The sequence below is a fragment of the Pan paniscus genome, chromosome 13 (assembly GCF_029289425.2).
Source record: "Pan paniscus chromosome 13, NHGRI_mPanPan1-v2.0_pri, whole genome shotgun sequence".
NCBI lineage: Eukaryota > Metazoa > Chordata > Mammalia > Primates > Hominidae > Pan > Pan paniscus.
In genome coordinates, this window is record NC_073262.2 from 139629231 (window position 1) to 139653276 (window position 24046).

Here is a 24046-nt window from a genome sequence, read left to right on the forward strand (position 1 = left end):
TAGCGCTGTAAGGGAATTCAATGAGATAATGCATGTGAGAGGCTTACGCTAACCTCCTGTGAATGTGGTCCTACAATGAGAGGCCTAGAGTCAAACCCCTTGTAGAAAACACTAGGTTAAATAAAATTAACCTGGATTTGCTTGTTTTCCTTGTAGGGCCTCTCAGGGCATTTAAAGCATTATTGAGCATTTCAGCTCTCTAAGAAAGGGGAACAATATACAGAGGTCTGCATACTCAGGCACCCTCAATCCCTGTATTACCTTACAGAAGTGACCTTCTCCAGCACACACCGCCGGAAACACTACTGAACCTCTGAGCACGCTGGCAAATGACTCAGTTCCTGGTGTATATATACAGGTGCCTGAGCTCATTAATTTTCTATTGGTCACTGTGAGCTTCTCTTTCAGAGGGTGGCATTTTCTAGTTGCTCCAAATCAAGGTCCTCTCTTTTGGAGTCTATAGCTGTGTTGGCCAATTTTATCCACCTGACTTTCCTGTTGTTTTTCTTTGCTCAGCTTTTAATACTGGCCTGGATTTTTAGACCTGCATTGTTATTAAATAAATGTAATATCTTTTGTTTTCCAACATTTAATCTTATTAGCTTCATTCAAAAAACAAAAGGTTAAATTGGGCTACCTGCTCAACGTCATCTGGGTCTATGTGAAAAATGAAAAAAAAAAAAACTCCCTCCATGTTATTGTCACTTCAATCCAGGAAATTGAAATCAATACAGATACAGAAGTGGCAAGGTTTGCATTATTTTTCAGAGTCCAAAACATATGTATTTAAAATGTGTTAATAAACCATAAAACATTATACAAAATATAGAAACATTTAGTTCTCAAACTTGTGTTTCAGAAACACTCCCTTGAAAAATAAGTAAATTCAAATTACAGACTACCTAAAGTAATTATTAATGAAAGAAAAGGAAAAGAACCGGACGGGTGCAGTGGCTCACACCTGTAATCCCAGCACTTTGGGAGGCTGAAGCAGGTGGATCACTTGAGGCCAAGAGTTCAAGACCAGCCTGGCCAACATAGTGAAACCCATCTCTACTAAAAAATACAAAAATTAGCTAGGCATGGTGGCACATGCTTGTAATCCCAGCTGCTGGGGAGGCTGAAGCACGAGAATCACTTGAACCTGGGAGGCAGAGGTTGTAATGAGCTGAAATCGTGCCAATGTGCTCCAGCCTGGGCAAAGGAGCAAGACTCTGCCTCAAAAAAAAGGAAAAGAACTTAAGAATGTGAAGTCTCATGCACTAATGATTCAAAGTTTGGGAAAAGTACTGAATCATCCCCACTATAATATCAGGGCAATTGGCCATTTGATTAACACATTACGAGCCAGAGGTCACTTAATTCTGTAGGTTAGAGAACTTGCAAGAAACCAAACAGGCCACGGAGCACCAGGAGAGACAAGGAAATCCATGTGTCATAGGCAGAACTGTGCCCTCCCCAAATTCATCTGCTGAAGTCTTAATCCTCAGTACCTCAGAATGTGACCATATTTGGAGACAGGTTATTTAAAGAGGCAATTAGGTTAAAATGAGGTCATTCATGTAAGTCCTAATTTACATGACCAGTCTCTTGATAGGAAGAAGTGATTAGGACAGAGACTCAACAGAAAGAAGACCACGTGAAGGTACGTGGAGGAGATGACTGTCTACAAGCCAAGGAGAGAGGTCTCAGAAGGAACCAAGCCTACAGACACAGTGATCTCAGACTTCCAGCCTCCAGAACCGAGAGACAGTAAATATCTGTGGTTTAAGCAACCCAGTCAATGGAACTGAGTTATGGTAGCCCTTGCAGCCTCATACACCATGGCTCTGGGTTAGACATCCTCCGGGCTCATCACCAAGTGTGAATTCCCAGGATTAAACACCATGGTTTTCCCCTGCACAGGCTGCTGCTGGAGTGTGCCATCACTTAGACTGGCTTTTCTCATCATGGGTTCCTTCTTTGAGATGTAACCAAGGCTCCGCTATGTGTTCAGCTTATCAAGGTTTTCCAGGATAGCCATGACATCTGGTTTCATTGACTAAAATGAGATTTCAGTTTCAGTCCAATGACTTGACATTTCATGTTCACTTTTCGGTCTGTTTCAGAATAATTCCAGAAAGAGTCAACTGATTTCATCAAAAGCTTTGTGTGACAGAAGGGTTCCAAATCTGAAATTCAATCTGTGGGCCAGGCTAATGTTTTGAAACAATAGCTTCAATATGGATTCAAATGGGCGCTGCTATGATTAGACTGAAAAATAAAAAAATCTGTTCAGCTGCAAGAACATTAGAAAAAAAAAAAAAGAAACAGACAGAGGAGAGAAAGAAGATGAGAGAGAGAGGTGTATTTTTACCAGGGTAATTAATTGGTAAAAACTGGAAGAGTGGCAAGGAAGGATTCTGATGATGATAAGAATAGTTCTTGTTTGCAGAACACCGCCTCTGGCTCAGGTACTCTACTCCCATGTTGGATACTCTCCACCTCCCTGATAAGCATGGGTTAGCATTGTCAAGACCTATATACCATGACGGCGGTACGAAGATGGTAAATGAGTTGCCCAGGGCCGTACAGCTAGCAGGATGCCCAGCTACTCTAAACTGACTTAGAGGCAGACACCGCTCCCATCACAGTGTGCTGCCTCCTCCAAATAGCAGGATTTTGGAAAGGAGACCCAGGAAGCCCGAGGCAGTGGGCAGAGCTGAGCACAGCCCCAGGCCTTGGTGTTACAAGTGAAGATTTCCAATGCAGGCCTTCTTGTTCTGATGGGGCAGGGTCCTGCCACATAGGATGTCTGCATATGTCTGGGAAAGACATTGCTGAGATAATTTAACTGCTGTCAGTGGCAAACAGTTGTAAACAAAGAGGCCAGATGCATGAAGTGCCGTATTTCAGCATCTCCAAATGGTCCAGGCTTTATGCACCCCTGTTTTGCAGTCAAAGAGATACTGTCAGTTTTAATTGTTGCAATCAATATCAAAATAATTTTAGGGAGTCATTTAATGCAAGGGTGACTCATTTTAAACAAAGCAGTTAATTTGTCTAACACAGCGCCGGACAACTGATCCCACTGAGAACACTCCAGCATGCCATTATTTCAGAGTGAAGATCTCTAATCCAGGCCTTCCTGTGGGGGCTGGTTTGTCTTAGGCTTAGATAGACAAACAAAGAATAACATATCATATAGACGCTGAGGCAGAATTAGTATCATTCATCATAGATTTCTAGCAAAATTGTTTTAAGAAACCCTCCTTAAAATGTTTAAATGCTCTTCATTCATTCATAATAAGATTCATAATATAATTCATAATATGCATAACTATTCATAATAATAATCACGTACATAATAAGAGTGAAGCAATCTAAAGACTTCCTCAAGTTCAAAAATGAAACAAAGATAACCACCAATCCCATTACTTTCCTATATTTTTAAGTACCCCGCAATGCAATAACACAAGAGAAAAATAAATAATGGTGAATGAATTCATTGGAGAGATACTTAATAAGTTGCTGCCAGATGCTCTAAGCATGGGGAGGCAGTGGTTAGTTAGGTAATCTTCTGACCCACATGGAGTTTATCTTCTAATATGGTTTTGCTCTGCGTCCCCCCGCAAATTTCATGTTGAATTGTAATTCCCAATGTTAAGGGAGGGGCCTGGTGGAAGGTGATCCTGGGGGCGGATTTCCACCTTGCTATTCTCATGATAGTGAGTGCTCACGAGAACAAGCTTAACAAAAGTGTGTGGCACTTCCCCCTTTGCTCTCTTCCTCCGGCTCCAACATGTGAAGACGTGATGGCTTCCCCTTTGCCTTTGGCCATGATTTTAAGTTTCCTGAGGCCTTCCAGCCATGCTTCCTGTACAGCCTGTGGGACTGTGAGTCAGTTAAACCTCTTCTCTTCACAAATTACTCAGTGTCAGGTAGTTCTTTACAGCAATGTGAGAACAGATTAATACACCTATGGAGGGACAGAAACAAGGTTTGCAGGAATAAATAAGCAGGTGAATGGCAGGTCATGGTAAACGTAATGAATACGGGTTTTAAAGGTAGCATGGCAGAAAGCGGCAGAGATTGAGCCTCTATTTAAGTAGTAAACAGGCCTCTGTGAGGAAGTGATATTGGAAATGAGACCTGAATGCTGAGAGGAGCCAGCCCTTTGAAAGTTGGGGGAAGAACATCAAGGGTGGAGGGAAAGTGCTAGCAAAGTTCCTGGAGTAGGAACACACTTGGCATCTTCTGAGGGACAGGAAGAAAGCAGTGAGGATGCAGCACTAGACAGTGGAGGACAAACCAGGATGAAGCCAGGAGAGAGGAGACTGGGCTGTGCAGGGAGAAGAGTCGGGGTCCATCAAAGGGCAATGGGGATGCAGCAACAGGTTGATAAACAAAATACAATATACACACATGGAGGGGAATATTATCCAGCCTTAAAAAGGAAGGAGATCCAGACCCCTGCTACAACGTGGATAAACCCTGAGGACATCACACTCAGTGAAATAAGCCAGTCACAAAACAGAAATGCTGTATGATTCCACTTACATGGGGTCCCTAGAGCAGTCCAATTCATGAAGACAGGAGCAGAGTGGTGGCTACCAGGGGCTGAAGGGATGGGGAGGGGTTGTTTAATGGGGACAGAGTTTCAGTTCTGCAAGACGCACAAGTTCTGGAGATCTGTTGCACAACAATATCGCAGAAACGCTTAATGCTACTGAACTATATGCTTAAAAATGGTAAGATGGCAAATTTTATGTTACTTTTTTTGTTATAACAATTAAAAATATAGTTTTTAAAAATTTTCAAAACGGGTAATGGGGAACTGTGGAAAAGCAGAGACACTTAGATTTTTAAAAATATGATTAGTTTAAGATGACTGGACTCCACCCCCAAAAAGTCTAAAAGACAAACTTACTGAAAACATAAACATAATTTAAAAAAAAACCCTCTGAAGAAGAAGACCCCTCTGTATATAAGAAAAATATACAAAGAGTAGCAAAGTCATTAATTATATGAAACAAACAAAACCATTGTGAAATTCAAGATCCCATTTATAAAACATTCAAGAATCTGAAATCATAATAAACAGAATTGCATATCATCATTATTAAAAACCTCGCGGCTGGGCGCGGTGGCTCACGTCTGTAATCCCAGCACTTTGGGAGGCCGAGGCGGACGGATCACAAGGTCAGGAGTTCGTGAGCAGTTTGGCCAACATAACGAAACCCCGTCTCTACTAAAAATACAGAAATTAGCTGGGCATGGTGGCGTGTGCCTGTAATCCCAGCTACTCAGCGGGGCTAAGGCAGGAGAGTTGTTTGAACCCAGGAGGTGGAGGTTGCAGTGAGCCAAAACCGTGCCACTGCACTCCAGCTTGGGCAACAGAGTGGGGTTTCATCTCAAAAATAAAAAATAAAAAAAAATAAAAAATAAAATAAAAAAAAAATCCTTGCAAAGTTATTGAAGAGGTACTCAATAAATTGCTGCTGGATGAATGAGCGAAATTAGAATGTGTTATCAGGAGTATAAAAAGAAGACAAATAAAGTAGAGAAACATCGTGTTCTATTTCACAGATATAACGTGATTCCAACTGAAATATAAATAAAGACCTTTTTTTAAAATAACTCAGCCAAATATTGTTAAATTCATTCAGCAAAAATAAAATAGAGGTGAATTTGCCACGAAGCTAAGGACACAGAGGTTTCAGGGCCCCTCATTTGCTCTCTGTCTTTCACAGAGGGAGCTTGGAAGTTTTGTATTAATTATTTTGTCTTGTTTTTCTTAAGAGGGCACTCATACGGTGTAAGTTTTGTGTTCCACAAAACACATAGTCTTCCCTGTGTGGGTATGTTAACAAATATTCCAAGTAGAAGAAAATAAACCTTAGCCTTTTTAAAAAACATAATATTAGCTCCCATGGCAATAAAATGCCAAGTAGAATTGCAAAGAAATGAAAATAAAGATGAAAGGATGGAATAGGCATGGCAGAATAGACCCAGAATAATATATTATTATGCAATCTTCTCAAAACAAAAGGATAAGGAATTGTAATATAAATAATGTTGGGATAATCAGGGAGCAATTTGGAGAAAACCTAATTTATATCCATACTTTACACCATAATCCCTGAATAAAGGAGATTGTTTCATCATTACAAATATATTTGTAGAGAAAAATCAGCAGAAAATATCCTACCTTTGAAGAAATAATAAATTTTTTTTTCAAAATTCAAGGAAATGTAAAGCAGACTGATGGGCAATGCAATGTTGAAAATTTTGACTGCACTGATTAAAATAAAAAGAACTAGACTAAAATGGAGGAGGAGACATGTAAGATAAAATATTTACCTGAATTATGTCAACAAATATGATTAATATTGATAATAACCTTTGAAAATACTCATGCATATTTGGAAAGACTTAAGACCTTCATAAAAAAAATGAGTCAAGGCCAACTACAAAAAATATCCACATATAAGCAGATAAAAATAATAAACCAGCACTTGAATAAACATAAAGATAAAAATAACGTAAAATGAAATATAAAATAACATAAGATAAAAATTAACATAACAGCATATGTGAACTTTTAAAACTTAAATCAGAAAATAGTTTAAATAATAACATCTGTTGGTGGTGAAGTTGGGATAAAACTAATATATACACAGATGTGTGCGTGCATCTGTGTGTATGTAATACACAGTTGATAGCATTGTACATTAATACAAACTTTTTTAGATCACTGTGCTTTGGCAACTAAATTTTTTAACCTTGTTTTCCCACATTTAGAAATTTATCTAGCAGGAATGATTAAAGAAATAATTAAATAGAAGCTATAATTGGCCGGGCATGGTGGTCACGCCTGTAATCCCAGCACTTTGGGAGGCCAAGGCAGGTGGGTCATCTGAGGTCAGGAGTTAGAGACCGGCCTGGCCAACATGGTGAAACCCCGTCTCTACTAAAAATACAAAAATTAGCTGGATGTGGTGGCATGTGCCTGTAGTCCCAGCTACTTGGAGAGGCTGAGGCAGGAGAGTTGCTTGATCCTGGGAGGCAGAGGTTGCAGTGAGCCAAGACAGTGCCACTGCACTCCAGCCTGGGAGACAGTGTGAGATTCCATCTTAAAAAAAAAAAAAAAAAGAAGCTATAATTTATATTTAAAAATTAATTGTTGCCGTGATATCTGTTAGAGAAAAAAATAGGAACAACTCAAATGTTGAATAACAAAGAAATAGATGAGCAAATTCTGGTACTTCAATGTGATTGAATCACGTTGAACGCACTGAACAAAACAGTTAAAAGACCATGTAGAAACTCAGGCAAGTGTACACTATAATATAAAATGAATCAAGTATGTGAACACAGACCCAAGGTGAACAAATGCCTACCCGATCCCCCCACCCATTAGAGTAGAGAAGAAGTAGTTAGATTCAACATCTCTGGCCCTTGGGATGTGTGTGTGGCTGGGGTGGAGGAGGGTGTAGCGGTTGGTGCTCAGAACTAATGGGAATTGCCAGATATCTTAACTACTTTAAGTAAGAAAACAGTGGATTCCCATATTTTATTTTTTTAACCCAAAGTGTGTTTCTATTAAGATTCTGCCTTTTAGGACGAGACCCTCTTAAATGTCAAAACCAGAGTGAAGATGTCCATTACCTGCATATAAACCACGAGATTTTGGCAGGCAATTTTTAAACATCAAAAGAGTGCTCTAGGAATTCCAAATAAAAACCAAAGTCTTACTTTCATTTGCTTAAAAGAGTTTCTTTTCTTCTCACACTCTCATTCTTCATCATAGATCCACTCTACATCAAGTAGTCTATTATTTTCCACTTGGGGAGAAATATGGCTTGATGTGACTTTAGCCTTTCAAACTTAAACCTGCAGAGCCAAGTTCCAGTAGGGAAATGAATTTTTATAGCACAGTTAAAAGTAAAGAGTGGAAACACTGTGAAATCCTTAACAGTCTTCAGCTTTATCACACATTCCTTCATCTTCGTTGGTCGGATGGGACAGCCCTGAGATGCCACCAGGCTTCGGGGCTAGGTCCATTGCCTGTGCATCTCCACCTGAGTTCAGGCTCCTCAAAACAGAAAATATTATAGAATCCTTTACTGTAAATGTTTTATTTATTTATTATTATTATTTTTTGAGACGGACTTTCGCTGTTTTTGCCCAGGCTGGAGTGCAATGGCACGATCTCGGCTCACTGCAACCTCTGCCTCCCGGGTTCAAGCGATTCTTCTGCCTCAGCCTCACAAGTAGCTGGGATTACAGGCACGTGCCACCATGCCTGGCTAATTTTTTGTATTTTTAGTAGAGATGGGGTTTCACCATGTTGGCCAGGATGGTCTCGATCTCTTGACCTTATGATCCGCCTGCCTCGGCCTCCCAAAGTGCTGGGATTACAGGCGTGAGCCACCATGCCCAGCCCTAAGTGTTTTAATTTTTAAATGAAGGAATGTACCATTTATAGAAAAAACACTTTAATATTACAAACCAAACAGAAGGACTTTAAACATATATTTAAGTAAACAGTGTTTAGGCTCATTTTCTATTGATAGTGTCTTATCAAATATATAGTGTTTGTACATAGTATGGATGTGTTTTGTAAAGCCCTCTTGAGATAATTCTTTCGTACAACTCAATAACCTTGCAGGAGGATTAGTGTAGAAGGCATGTTTCTGTGAAATAAGCACTCAGAACAGTGCCTGGCATATGGGAAGCACTACAGAGTTTTCAGCTGCTGCTGATGTTATTATTGTTATTGTTATTATTATTGTTATTATGTGGGGCAAATGTGTTTTCTGGAATGTAGCCAACAACGGAGAACGTTTTGGAGACTGAGCAAAGGCTCAAACTGAATATTCTGGAGACAATGATGCTTACAGAATGGTCCGAGATATTGACTGAGGATGAACCTGCAAGGCTGAATATATCATTACTCAGCAATGAATACGTACTGCGTGGTTTACATTGTCCATGAAATATACGACAATTCATTAAGAAAGAGTTCATGGTCTTAGGAATGAACTTATACAATATTAAGGTTAAACATATCAGGCAGAGGGATATGGAATTTAAACAACATGCCACTTCTGGGTTTTTTGTTTTTTGTTTTTTTCATTACTGGGTGTTAATTCTAAATTGACTAGGATACAACTGGGGAACACTGGGGAATGCGGGAGGCAGAAATAAAAGGCCAGGAGGGAAATACGAGAGAAAATTTAATCTTCTATATGGAAACCATGGGCAGAGCCAACGGGCTCCAGTCGTCCCGGCTGAGGTCACTGTGAAGTTGAACCCAGACATGGAGTCCCAACCACAATCAGCAAGGGTGCCTGGATGGTGACCTCCCCAGACCAGGCAGCAACAAATGTCAACCTTCTCTCCTAAGTATGCCTAAAATCCGTCTAAGTCTCCCCATCTCCACAATCATCAGTTTAGATCATTCATTCACTGAAACAAATATTTATTCAGCACTAACGCTATCCCAAGAACTAAGCCAGCTGCCAGATTCGAATAGAGAGGAAACCAGGTGAATTCCCTGGAGACCCATTGGTCTTCCTGCATCTGCTCCAACTCACCGGGAATACCAGCTTTATGCTGCAGTGAGAGAGACATTTCAGTGCCCGTGTCTCATTATAGCAGGCACTGCTACACCCTCCATGGCTTCTCTTTGCTCTTAGGGGATGTGTTAGGGCAGAAAAGATAAATAGATGGATAAATAGATAGATGGGTAGATAGATTGATTGACACATAGACAGATACAAAAATAGATATATGAGAAGGTATTTAATAGGGGACTTGGCTCACACAATTATGGAGGCTGAGAGGTTCCACAATAGGCCTTCTGCCAGCTTGGGAACCAGGAAAGCCAGGAGCATAGCTCAATCTAAGTCTGAAGGCCTGAGAATCAGTCGGCTGTTGAGGTAAGGGTAACTCTCAGTCTGAGGCCAACCACCTTAGAACCAGGGCCACTGGTGAAAATCCTGAAGTGTGAAGGCTGGAGAGCCTGGAATTCTGATGTCCAAGAGCAGGAGAGCAGGAGAAGAAGGTTGTCCCAGCTCCAAAAGAGAGAGGAGATTCTTCTTTCCTTTGCGTTGTGTGTGTGTGTGTGTGTGTGTGTGTGTTTTGCTCTATCTGAGCCCTCAACCCATTGGATGGTGACCACCTACATTGGGTGAAGGTGGACCTTCCTTACTCAGTTACTGATTAAAACACCAATCTCTTCTGCAAACACCTTCACAGGCATATCCAGAAATGACACTTAACCAGCTAGCTGGGCAACCCTTAACGCAGTCGACATCTAAAATTCACCATCACAGGGAGGGAATTCTTAACAGGGACCACGGCTCCTACCCCTTCGCCACATCTCCATTGGCCCCTGTGCTTCTTGGCCCCCCTACTTCTGTGGAACCTTTGGTGACAATGCTTCCTCTTAGTATAGAGACTATCTACTTTCTGTTCCCTGTAATGGGAATGCTGTTCCCTCCAGTCCCCAGCTGGTGAACTCATTCTCTGACGTGCCTAACAAGTTCAAGTTCCCTCTTAACGGGCTCTCATAGCATGGTATTCTGTTCCTTAATGAATGCACTTGCAGTTCACAGGATGACAATTAGATCAGCATCTGTACCCCCTCCCCATTCCTCATCTGTAAACTCCGTTATATTCCCAGTATCTAGAACTGTGCTCAATCAATATCTATTGAATGAATGAGCAATATAATTTCTATTTCAAACATGAAGAAACAAGAATGAGGAAGGTCACATAACTTACCTGATATCACATATTAAGTAAATGTGAAAGTCTGAACTTGAACCCAGAGTATCTGATTCCAAAGCCCCTATTCTCATGCTTTCTTACAGGGATAGGACCGTGCATGTAGAAAGAGCCAGGGTCCAAGCTTGCACCTTCAGGGTAACCTGAGCCAATTCCCTCATCTCAGCTGCCTGGGCAGCTGTCAGCCAAGCCTGGGGACACAGGGTTGGAAGAAGCATCCCTCCTGCAGAATTCTCCACACTACTGTGTAAAGGCTGGCTGCTGTCCACAATTGCTCATCATCCAGGGACTACAGGAGAATAGGGATGAGTCTCTTTGTTTCCACAGACTTCTCTGACCTTTCATTTTCATCATCTAAAAAAAATCTCGACCATGTAGGAGACCGTTAAAGGACTTCACTTGCTTCAAGGGATCAACAGCTCATGAAATGGCATGTCTTTGTTGGTGCAGAGAAAGGCTGCAGTGGTCCGATTTCTATTAAAAGTAAATAGTTAAGCTGCAGTCCTGAGGCAGCTGAGGAAGTGATTAGTGTGCTGACACAGTGATAGATGATAAACATAATAGAGCTTGACGGAAATTAATGATATTTTGAATCTTTAATAATGGTACGTAACTATCTAAAAGAGATATCTCCATCACAATGTAATTCTTTTAAAAGCCAGGGGAGCTTTGATGACAACTGAGTAAAAACTTTGTATATGGACAAGATTAGAGGGAAACACGGTAAACGGAAATAATTAGATTTCCAGAGTGTCAGAGTGGTAGGACTGTGAGTGAGTCTTTTATTTTAATTTCCTTTAATATTATCACGATGGGCTTATGAACAATTGATTCTTTTAAATATAAAAAACCGAGTGGAAAGCTGTCCTCTTCAAAATACGTGTCTGTTTTTTGATGAGAATACAAAGATTGAGTTAATGCATGCCCTTTTCCCTCCTTCCAGCAACCCGAACATTCCCTGTTCCATCCTGCAAATGAAAGTTACATGCAGGGCCATTGTCTGTGAGTTCTTGTCCATTAAGAGTTTGGGAAAATGCACACTTGCCCCAAGAGAAAAGGTCAGAAGCCGGCCAAAGGAATGCCTTCTGGGACAATGGGCCATTGTGACACCCGGGGCCTTGATTAATCACCTACATCTTCGGCGAAACTATTCTAAGTGGCATTGCAAGAGACACCCCGAGTTAGAGGCTGCATGAGAAGAGGAAGGGAGGCATGCTCTGGGCGAATTTGGGCGTCCCTCCTACATAACAGGATCCATGGTCTGGAATGCCACCCTGACTGGGCAGCAACCTTTAATTAAGTTCCCATTTCCTCACATCCTGGTTTGTTTCACTGCTAATCAGATGGAAATATTATTTGAGATCATAAATAATAATCCTGTGAAAACATATATGGCAGTTAGAGGCATTATAAGCCATCACTGATTTTCATAGCAAAGCCTGTTCCCAACAGCCACATGCTGAATCCGTGGGCTCTAAAAGTGGCCCATGGCATCTGTGGAAGCTCATAGGGTTGGCAATTCCAGAATCACGTCTAAGGACCTTCCCTGCACTAAGTTTGCAAATTAGTCACAACCTGGTTTACGCTGGTGCAGTTATCTGAGTAAGCCGATAATGCTTTGCATACATTTCATTTCCTTCCACTAAGGAGCTGAGAGCGGTTTCTCATGATAAGAAACTTGGCAGTAAAAGAGTCCACTAGACCTCACATTCCCTGAATATCTCAAAAGTTGGCTTTGCTTTCCTAACAAGAGCAAGCCATTTCTTCAATTTACACAATCTCTTCAGAATCCTTCTGGAAAAATGACCAGGTTTTACCCACGATGTCAAACCAGCAAGAAGGCGGAAGACAACCCGTGCTCAAGCTGCCTGATGAACGCGCTGGGCGTTGTCTGGCCTAACCTGTGAACTCCTTCAAGCACCATAATGAACGCCACCCTCTGCACGGCGACAGACTGTCATTCTTCCCGCAAACAAATTTGCTTCCTGAGCAATGATTTTTGGTTTAAAGAACTGTTGACAGTGGTTGTTTGACAGAGACAGAAGGCAGAGACAGAAACGGGAGCAGTTTTGGAAAAGCAGGACCAAAAGAATCATGAGTCTGAGGAGGGTCCCTCGCCTGCCAGCCCTTTCCAAGATCAGCGGGCCGTTTTCTGTAATTGAAAAGGGAGTTCTGGGGACTGGTAGGACCTGATGTGATGAGTTCCATTAAGCGGGAAGCGAGTATATCTTAATCAGAGACTATAGCCTAAGGACAAAAAGATAGAGAGCCTGGAGGTTAGCTGAAAAGAGAAAGAAGAGCAGAAGCTTGGGAAAGACACTGGAGAAGTTTGGGAGCCTCCTCGGCCTCGGTTGCTGGGTCCTGCTGCAGGAACACAGGCAGAGGCACAGCACCTTGACTTCTGTTCAGTGCAGCAGCTTCTCTTCCTTCCTCCTTACCTCCCTCAGCTCCTATTCATGCAAACCTTTGTCCAGGAAAACTGGGGGGCATTGAAGTGACAAACGCAGGGCAGGACATTGTTCCAATTCCGGTTTCAGTACCAGATACCTGTATGACCTCAGCATGCTGGGCTTCGGCGTCTGCACTGAACAATTACAACACTGGACCAAGTGACCGCTCCATCTCTGTCCAGCAGGTCTGCTCTATGATAAGGCACGATTTGCTTTCTGGTATCAGCAGCTCAACAGCCCCTGTTCTGAGTGTCACAACAGTCTCCAAGATGGGTGTCCTGGTGATTTGCTGTTTTATAAAGCACACAGCTGTTATCCATCAATTCAGCCAGAGGATCTTTCTTTGCAGGCTCTGCTGACTGTTACAAAGGAAATAAGTAGTAGCACAAAGGAAACAAGACATAGTTATTCTCAAAGGGCTGAGAATCTGGTTGGAGAAATCAGACAGATTCACAGATGGGCAACAAAAGCTGATAAGAGGGCCGGGTGTGGTGTCTCATGCAGGTAATCCCAGCACTTTGGGAGGATGAGGTGGGTGGATCATTTGAAGTCAGGAGTTCAAGACCAGCCTGGTCAACACAGTGAAACTCTGTCTCCACTAAAAATATAAAAATTAGTGGCAGGGTAGTGGCATGCGCCTATAATCCCAGGTACTCAGGAGGCTGAGGCAGGAGAATCGCTTGAGCCTGGGAGGCGGAGGTTGCAGTGAGCCAAGATCACCCCACTGCACTCCAGCCTGGGCAACAGAGTGAGACTTCATCTCAAAAAAAAAAAAAAAAAAAAAAGGCTGATAAGACAACAAAATAAAAGACAATGCAGTGTAGTAGAAATGACCCTGGGGCTCTTTTTTTCCCCACTGTATTTTTTTTATTCTTATGGATCCCGGGGGTAGGAAGGTAGTTCTGTTACATGTCTACGTTGCATAGTGGTGACGTCTAGGCTTTTAGTGTACCCACCGCCCAAATAATGAACACTGGTCCCAACAGGTAATTTTTCAGCCCCTACCAACTTCCCATCCTCCCCACCTTCTGAAGTCTCCAAGGATTCTCCTGTATGTCCATGTGGACCCACTGTTTAGCTCCCACTTCTAAGTGAGAACATATGATATTTGACTTTCTGTTTCTGAGTTATTTCACTTAGGAGAATGGCCTCCAGTTCCATCCATGTTGCTGCAAAACACATGATTCCATTCTCTTTTATGGCTGAATATATACACCACATATTCTTTTTCTTTTTCCTTTTTTTTTTTTTTTTTTTTTTTTTGAGACAGTCTCGCTCTGTCACCCAGGCTGGAGTGCAGTGGTGCAATCTCAGCTCGCTGCAACCTCCACTTCCGGGTTCACGCCATTCTCATGCCTCGGCTTCCCAAGTAGCTGGGACTACAGGTGTGCACCACCACACCCGGCTAATTTTCTTTCTATTTTTAGAAGGAGTTCCGCCATGTTGGCCGGGCTGATCTCAAACTCCTGACCTCAGGTGATCCACCTGCCTCAGCCTCCCAAAGTGCTGGGATTACAGGCGTGAGCCACTGTGCCCGGCCCGGCATATTCTTTATCCACTCATCTATTAATGGACACTTAGGTTGATTTCCTGACTTTGCTATCATGAACATTATTGGAATAAACATAAAAAGATGGAATGCTTCATGAATTTGTATGTTATCCTGTGCAGGGGCCGTGCTCATCTTCTCTGCATTGTTCCAATTTTAGTGTATGTACTGCTCAAGTATACACCAGGACCCTTGGGTTCTATGTGAATTAACTCTTTTGCCTGTTAAGTCTCGATATTCTTGCCTATTAAATGGGGTGTCAGACTACATGATCTCCAAGATCCCTTTATGGAGTACATAATAATTAACTTAGGGAGGTGCAGAAAAAGTGTGTGCACAGGTGGTTGGGCCATTCAGCGTGTGACAGAGGCTGGGCTCTGCAGTGTGGGTCATAGTCCTTAGGGAGGTGGAGAAAAAGTGTGTGTACAGGTGGTTGGGCCATTCAGTGTGTGACAGAGGCTGGACTCTGCAGTGTGGGTCATAGTCAGAGATGTTCACAGGGCAGGGCCCCGGAGGCCACTGGAGGCCATTGCCAGCACAGAACATGGAAAGCCCAGATGCCCGAGGTCGCCAGGAACAGGACGTGTCTACCAGAGAGGCTGGAAGGTGGGAGAGAGAGCACTTGGCTGGAGTCACTTGTGCCTTCCCAGGGAGGACTCTAGTGTTTCCACTTTGTCCCACTGACACTGGGGAGACTGGAAGGATTCCAAGCATGGGATACGGGATGAAAGTGGCACTGCCATGGGGGTCTGACTGCTCCTAATGAGAATGGCCCTCACATGGGGTCTCCTGGTGCCACTGGCATTGCAGTGTCTCCAGGGGTTTTCCCATACTGGAAGGAACTAACAGGTAAAGAAGATTGAGGCAAAAGGTGAGAACCTCAAGGAACCTGAAGCTATTTGATTTTCTACCAGGGGGATTTCTACCCTAACTTGCCATCTCCAGCAGCATAGAGGTTTTGAGCTGTTCTTGATGCCTAGGAGTGATGTAACAGACTGGGGCACCTGGAAAAATCAAGTCAGCTTCTTTGAGAAACCTCTACAGGAAAATCAAACAACACTCATTCCCAAAACAACCACCGCAAACCAGAACACCATCCTTTTTGCCCACAGAGGACAAGAAGGAGGGGGTTTTCTTGTAGTCAGATCCTTGATTTATCAACTGCCTGAATTGAAGTCATTCTCAGAAATAAAGGTGCAAACTAAATTGCAAAGGGGAGGCAAGTCTTTAACCCCAAGCATTGTTTTGGGGAAGACGGATCTCTTTGCCTAACTGAAGGGTAATAAACATTTCTTCCACAGCTGTTGAAACGTTTATACCTTTCACCATTGAGACAAGAAGGCTCTGACAAAGAAAGCAATCAAAATGTTAACAGAAGGACTGGATAATGTGATATTGACTTCTTTGGAATTACTGACCTTCCATGGAAAGAGAATGGCATCTCCTAAAAATTAAACATTATTCTAAGTCTAGGACACACTTCTTTCAAGCAGCCTAGGTAAGACGGTTTAGGAAGTTAGAAATGCAAACATTAGCTCAATAGATACAAAATAATTTAGTCTTATCCTTTCAATTTTTCCGATAAGTGAAGTTAAGGTGAAATGTCTAACTAATTCTCACAAGAAAGCAGGAATGCAGGGGGAGAATTCCATGAAGGAAGCCTTTGATCATTGCACCCCAGGACAGACGGGCATTCCCTCTGCGCTGACCGGCGGGAGTTACAGTCCCCACATTGTGTGGTGGCAGCCTCTGCTTACTCATCAGAAGCTGCCTGGCTTTCCAAGCTTACTCCAGAAACTTGTAGAAATTTGAGAAAATGCAACCACCTCTGCTAGCAAACTAGTCCCTGGGACCCCCTGAATCTCTGGCATTTCAATCACCTCCCACCTTCTGCTAGCATCTCTTCTGAGTTCCTCTCACTAAGGCCCTGCCACGGAAGGCTGCTCTACACCCAGTGCTGGTCCCTAATGCTCACTCAGCTTCGGCCACAGCCCAAGTCACCACTGGCCAGGCCTTAGGAGTAGGATGCCATGAGTCCAGCAGGCAGATTTAGCAGCAGAACTTCTGGGCACCTGCCTTATGCCGAGCCGCAAGGTCCACGGAGCTGAGCCTTGTCCTCTTGTTGTCACTTCTAGTCCCTAATAGGGGCTCAGCAAACATTTTTTGAATGTGTCACCAGAAGAAAGCCTGAATGCATGCATTAGAGTTGGAAGTGAGAGAGAGGGAGGGGGAATCATGGTTACGTAAGGATGATTTAGAAGAAGTGCCTGCCTTCAAGGAGCTTATAATCTGGTGGTAAGAATAAGAAAAAATTATAATATAAGGTAGTATAGTAAATTAACTGCCTAAATTATAGAAACAATGATAGGGATGATCTCATTACCCTTTAGCTCATATATTGCTTTAATTCTAAATCTTGGGATATGGTTGTAAGATGGTATTTGAACCAAATCTTGCACTATGGAAAGGAATTCTCACAAGCTGGCGTGTGCTGCCTTCCTTTAGCCCTAGCCAGTGGCAGACATCACTAATTGATTTCTCCATAATTGATTACTGCAAGGCAGGGAAGGAGATACCATGTCTGAAAGTGCCTGTTCAATGTCTGATGCAAAGCAGGTGACTAATTCAAGTTCTTTTTATTTTTCCTCTTCTTCCTTTCCCAGAAAACCAAATAAGGGTCCCAGTGACATTTTGCCATGGATGTTTCCACTGTTGGAATTGCTGTCAATGTTACTTGTTTAGTGGATGAAAACCCAGTTCTAAATGGCATCACTAATTGATCATGGCTTGCTTTCCAACTGAGCTTTACAATTCTTCTCAACACGGGGCCCTGAACTTACATCTTCAGGCCTATGAGGTGCAAATGTGTTATTGATTGTCCCACCCTGTTCTAGATTATGAGCAGCCATTCTAAGACCTGGGGTTCAGGAAAAAGAGGGATTCCAGAGGAATGCACAATCACTGGTAACTCAGGGGCTTTGATGCAGTCCCAGGCATAGAATGTTCCTCCTCCTCAGGGTTTGACCATCACATGTCTGCCCGCACCCAGAGCCATCTTCCTCCATCCCTCCTACAGGTCAGGAAGAAAACTGGGTCCTCACCCACTAAACACGTATCGTTGACAGTAATTCCAACAGTGGGAACATCCATGGCAAAATGTCATTGGGACACTTATTTGGTTTTCTGGGAAGGGAAGAAGAGGAAAAACAAAAAGAACTTGAATTAATCATTAGCTTTGCATCAGGCATTGAACAGACACGGTATCTCCTTCCATCCCTTGCAGTTCTGAAAGGATGATTATATGTATTCTATCGTATCATTATATATCATGGTTTTTTAGCCACTGGTGTCATTGACAATGCCAGTAACTAAGCCAACCTGTTTGACCAACAACAAATTTGGATGTTTCTGACTTTTTTTTTAATAGACTTTTGCTGCTACTGTTAACTGCTCAAGGTATTCTAATAGGCACTTAGACCATACCTATGATTAGGAGTTCTTTGCAATTTGCTATTCAGCCCCTAAACAGCAGGCAGACATCAAATGGTCTCTAACATGATTTGAATACCACTGGATTCTTTTGTCCTCTTCTGATTCCCTACCATAATCCTGTACACTCAACCAATAACAATCTTTTGAAGTTTATAACTTTCTTAACTTCAAAGTTTTCTCGATGCCTAAGTAACAGGAGGTTTTCAAGGTGGAAATGCTAAATGAGTATACCATGCACAGTATAAATAACACACGTCCAAGGGCATCCAAGACTTCAAAACCATTTGTATTAAGCCAGACAGCAGCTGTGAGAATCTACCCTTGTATGATGTCCTATTATAAATATCAGATTAGAGGAAACTTGGGGAGTGAGGCCTTGTTCATTCATATTGGGTTTTATTAATTTCCCCGCCCCCCCCCCCAAGTACATTCAACATGAGAGCATCTTAACATACCCCAGGGGCATTCCTGTGCATTCATGCAACTGTTCTCATCAAAGGAAAAAAAACACTTCACCCCATTATTTTATGTGGCTTCCAAGAGAGTTTCAACCCTTAAAAATTTATAAGTCCTTTTCATTAGGCCACTATTGTTTGATAGAATCTTAACCTCCTTCTGACACCTTGCTTCCCTAAGTAAAAATGTAATAACAACACTTACAACAATAACAACAACACAACGACAATAATAGTAATGGCAAACACCAGGTGGTCTGCACTTTCTATAGGCCAGGTGTAAGGCTGTGTGCCTCGTCTGCATTCTGTCAATGAATCTTTTTTGTTTTTTTTTTTTTTTTTTGACAGTCTTGCTCTGTCACCCAGGCTGGAGGGCAGTGGTGCAATCTCTGCTCACTGAAACCTCCACCTCCCAAGTTCAAGCGATTCTTATGCTTCAGCCTCCAGAGTAGCTGGGATTACAGGCACGTTCCACCAAGCCTGGCTAATCTTTGTATATTAGTAGAGATGAGATTTCACCCGTGTTGACCAGGCTGGTTTCAAACCCCTGGACTCAAGTGATCCACCTGCCATGGCCTCCCAAAGTACTGGGATTACAGGCATGAGCCACCAAGCCTGGCTGATTTTTGAATATTAGTAGAGATGAGATTTCACCACGTTTGACCAGGCTGGTCTCAAACCCCTGGCTTCAAGTGATCCACCCGCCTTGACCTCCCAAAGTGCTGGGATTACAGGCATGAGCCACGATGCCTGGCAATTCTGTCAATGAATCTTTATCAGAGTCCCATTTTAAAGATGTGCAAACTGAGGCTGGGAGAGGTTTAGGCAACTGGCCTAAAATAATGATAAGTAACACATGGATCCAGGACTTGACTACAACAAAGCCAATACTTTTCTTCTTCTCTTTAAATTGTCTCCCTTTCTTGTTTTTCTATAACCCAGATAAAACATTCCTCAATTGATTGATCCTAGATAATTATATATGCATATGTTTTACTTCTCCAGTGTTTTAATGTCTAAGATCCTCTACAAGTTCTATACATCAGTAATTACTGTATTTCATGAAATGGGAAGTAGCAATTTTTTCGTTTGGCAGCTTGTAAACTCAGTCAGACAGAATCAAATCACTTCCCTGAAGCTCACCACAGGAAGGTAGCCTCATTACCTAAAAAACAGAACAAAAAAGAAAAAGAAAAATAAAAAAAGGCTCCCTTCTTCATGAGCCTTCCACAAATGCATTCTGCATCTTAATTGCTGCTTTCATTGCTTGGCTCTCGTTAGACTTTTCCCCCAGATGTTCTCAATTTGGGGGTTATTTTCCATTGCATGTGGGCCCTTCAGTACTGTAAATATTTGACTTCAATATTTTCCATAGCTTGAAGAACTTTACAGTGGTCACTTCAGACATGGTTACAGAATGTTCTCTGATCCTTTCAGGCTGCTCTGTAAATTAGAAACTTGGTAGTTGATATCTTGTGGGCTCCACACACCATTTTTTTTTCTCAGACTTTGATGTCTAAAAGTGCATTGTGTTATTTAGGCCTTAGGCATGTATAGAGATATCCCTGAAGCATAGATCAGGGTGGCTCATATGAATGAATTTTTTCCAATTAATTTCTCCTCTATGGTGGGATCTCACATTAAAAATCATATTGTAGGTTTTTTTTCTTTTTCTTTTTTTTTTTTTTTGAGATGGAGACTCACTCTGTCGCCCAGGCTGGAGAGCAGTGGCGTGATCTCGGCTCACTGCAACCTCCACCTCCCGGGTTCAAGTAATTCTCTGCCTCAGCCTCCCGAGTAGCTGGGATTACAGGTGCCCACTACCATGCCCGGCTAATTTTTGTATTTTTTAGTAGAGACGAGGTTTCACCATCTTGGCCAGGCTGGTCTTGAACTCCTGACCTTGTGATCCACCCACCTCTCAAAGTGCTGGGATTATAGGCGTGAGCCACTGCATCCAGCCATATTTTAGATTTTTAAAAGAGCTCTGCCAGTGGTCTTCAGTGGTACCATCTTCATTCAGCCTTGAGTACGAATCTTTATTATATGAAATGCCCTAAACCCACTCCCTCCCAATCCTGGACTGTACTTGCCCTCTGCTCACCATTTCTTCCACCTCATCCTTCTCCATTGTCCTTCCCAACCAGAGGCTTTCCCTATGATGCCTTCCTTCCCAACCAACTTTCCCTTGGGTCATTTTAAATTAATATGTACTAATAACCCCGTTAATATTAATACATCATGTTAATCAGCAATAAATCAATTTTGTGTCATCTGAGGACATATTCGCATAACTAATCTGACTATTAAAAAATTACATTTATTTGAAGTTGCACAGATTTTTCACATGTATTTTGCACTGATTTACGAATTGAGAGCTATGAGGGATAACAAAAAATATCTTTCCATATTCATTCTCAGAAAGCAACTGTTTCATTTTGGTATGACATATCATATTGCAAGCAAATAACATTCTTTATCACGTGAAAAAAAGGAATGCTATAAATTAAATCATCAGTGGACTTGAAAAAAGGTGCTATTGAGGCATGTGGTCTAGCTTGCCAGTATAAGAATTTTGCTGGTAATGTGCTGTCTCACTTTTTTTTTTGCAAGATGTTGATAAATAACACATTTATAAATGGCTCGCATAATGGATTTTTAACAACTTCCTTGGGAAATAATTTTATGTTCCCATAAGATTTTCCTGCTATGAAGCTTTTCCTGCCACTTGTTCTAAATTTCCTTTTGACATATTTGATGGTTCAATAAGGTGTTGGTTTCATTGAGTGCTATATATCACCAGCGTGGAGCTGGCGTAAAGGGTCACGGCTCTTTACAACAGGAAAGGACCGAGAAATACGAAATTATATGAACCACGTGGTCACTAACTTCTCTATTCAAGTTTCAAATTGACTATAAAATATTCTCAACACTTTTAAATTGAAAAGATTCAGTTTGTATGACAGTATATTGAGTATGAATTTGGGGGGTTGACTATCTTTATTTTATGTTTGTTAGAAATGCTTATGTTAGGGCCAGACATGGTGGCTCACACCTGTAATCCCAGCACTTTGGGAGGCCGAGGTGGATGGATCGCCTGAGGTCAGGAGTTCGAGACCAGCCTGACCAACATAGTGAAACCCATCTCTACTAAAAGTACAAAAATTCGACAGGTGTGGTGGTGCATGCCTGTAATCCCAGCTACTCAGGAGGCTGAGGCAGGAGAATCACTTGAACTCAGGAGGCAGAGGTTGCAGTGAGCTGAGATCATGCCACTGCACTCCAGCCTGGGCAACAGAGTGAGGTTTCGTCTCAAATAAAAGAAAAAGAAGGAAAAAAAAGAAAGAAAGGAAGGAAGGAAGGGAGGGAGGGAGGGAGGGAAGGAAGGAGAAAGAGAAAGAAAGAAAGAAGGAAAGAAAGAAGGAAGGAAGGAAGGAAAGAAAAAGAGAGAGAAAGAAAGAAAGAAAGGCTCATGTTATCATGTTAGCTGTTTATCACTGGGCCCTCTGGACTATCTTCCCACTTGAGGTGACACAGTTGAAGAGAGCTGTCCACCTAGAGCTGGAGAAGCCACCTTTGACAGCCCATCTGCGGCACTTCCTACCTTCTCCCCATCTGCCCGCTAGTGCTCATGGTAATAGTAGTACCTCTGCCACCCTCTGCTGCCACCGTCAACTAGTCGCATCTCAGTGGCTGCTGGCAACCTTGGGTTCTCATCTTTCTCTCCATCCGGTCAGATAATGCTTTCATCGTTACATGTTTTCGTTTGATTTCTTTCCTCCATTGGGTCTCCTCTGGGAGAAGGGGTTGGGAGTTGGGGACCTTACCAAAAGAACCCTTTCAGTTTTGCACTTTCAGGACATGAAGTTGTTTCCTCAAGGAAAATGAAAACTGGGTCAGAAAAGGTTCCAGTGTACCCCCACACTATACCTGAAATGTCCCTGCTTCCTCACACCTCCCCCCACCAGCCTTCTTACTCATGTGATTTTTCTCTCAGGAATCACTCTATCCTTCGGCAGTTTGTCTTCTATCCCCTTCCCACCAACTCTTCCAGGTCAGACACATCTCTACATCTCTGTGGCCAAGCTTCAGCACTTCCTATTGAGCTCCTGAGCCTCCTTTAAATTAAAAAAAAAAAAAAATGGCTGTGCATCCGCTTCAATGTCCCCAAATACCCACAAGCACATGGATGGATTTGCCAGCTCAAAACCCAGAAAGGGTTCTCGAAAGTGTGGAATCACCTAACTCCATGCACAGTCCAGACCAGGCTGCTGTTCTAAACCCAGTCATACAGTTTGATTAAAATCTTTGAAGAATATAATTCAAATGGACAAATATCGAAATGTGAACTGTGATTTCTGGGTAGTGTGGGTGATATTCACTCTTTTTCTTTTTACTTAGCAGTATTGCTTGATGTTCCTATAATATCATATTAGCATTTTGCAATAAGTTATTCATTGTAATTGAGATATGGGGGACTGACACAGGCAGTGGCAGTGAGAATGGAGAGAGAAAGAAAAAGATATGAGAGTATCTAGAGAGTCCTAGACCTGGTGACCAAGAGAGTGACCAGGAGCTAGGAAAACACCAAACAAAACAACCACTAGACGGCATATAAATATTGGAATTACAGAAGGGACATGTGGCAGATGCCAGGGTCTCCTTGACATCCTTTCTTCCTCTCCCATTGTTCAGTAACTGAGTTCTTTGGGGCAATGGACTCCATGCCAGTTCTACAGGTCCCCACCCCACCACAGGTCTCTGTCAAGGAGCCAGACGCCATCCACCTGATGTGGTTCAAATAGCACAGTTCTGAGCCATTCAGCAAATGATATTCCCCTGGCCACACTGCTCACTTCAAGGGTGATCCAACCAGCATAAAGCTCTAGATTTGAGCTTGAGAGTTGTGGGAAGACCTCCTCCCGGCTATTGTGTGTGTCTAAAGAAGCCCAGGCTGCAACAGCAGCCAGCCTAGGTCCAAGAAGGCAGCCAGCCTTGGAATGAAACCAACACAATAGAAGGCCAAGCAGCCAGACAGGAACAAATTGGATCCCTGATGGCAGCATGGAGCCACTGGATTTGCTGACCCAAAGTCTATCCTGCCACTGGGCTTTCCAGTTTAATGAGCCAATTAATTGCCTGATAATTTAAAGTGTCCTGGCTAATTCAGAGCTGGCTGGGAATGGGGTGGAAGATGAGAAAGACACCTGCTAAATCCCTGCAAGATGTTCAGGACCCATGTCCAGGAGGCAGTTAAAAAGTGGAACTTGGACCTTGAACTCAGGATAGAGACTTAGACTCAGGAATGAACTTGAGGGTTACTA

General features: G+C 42.4%; 1 long non-coding RNA gene and 1 other non-coding gene across 3 annotated transcripts in view; both read right to left on the minus strand.

Annotated features, from left to right (window-relative positions):
* Positions 1–24046, minus strand: part of LOC129397320 (uncharacterized) — a 136996-nt gene that overhangs the window by 51360 nt on the left and 61590 nt on the right. The gene's annotated exons all lie outside the window — the stretch shown is intronic.
* On the minus strand, positions 14854–14955 carry LOC112439115 (U6 spliceosomal RNA). The gene has a single exon (XR_003027421.1). It is a non-coding gene; the product is annotated as a U6 spliceosomal RNA (small nuclear RNA).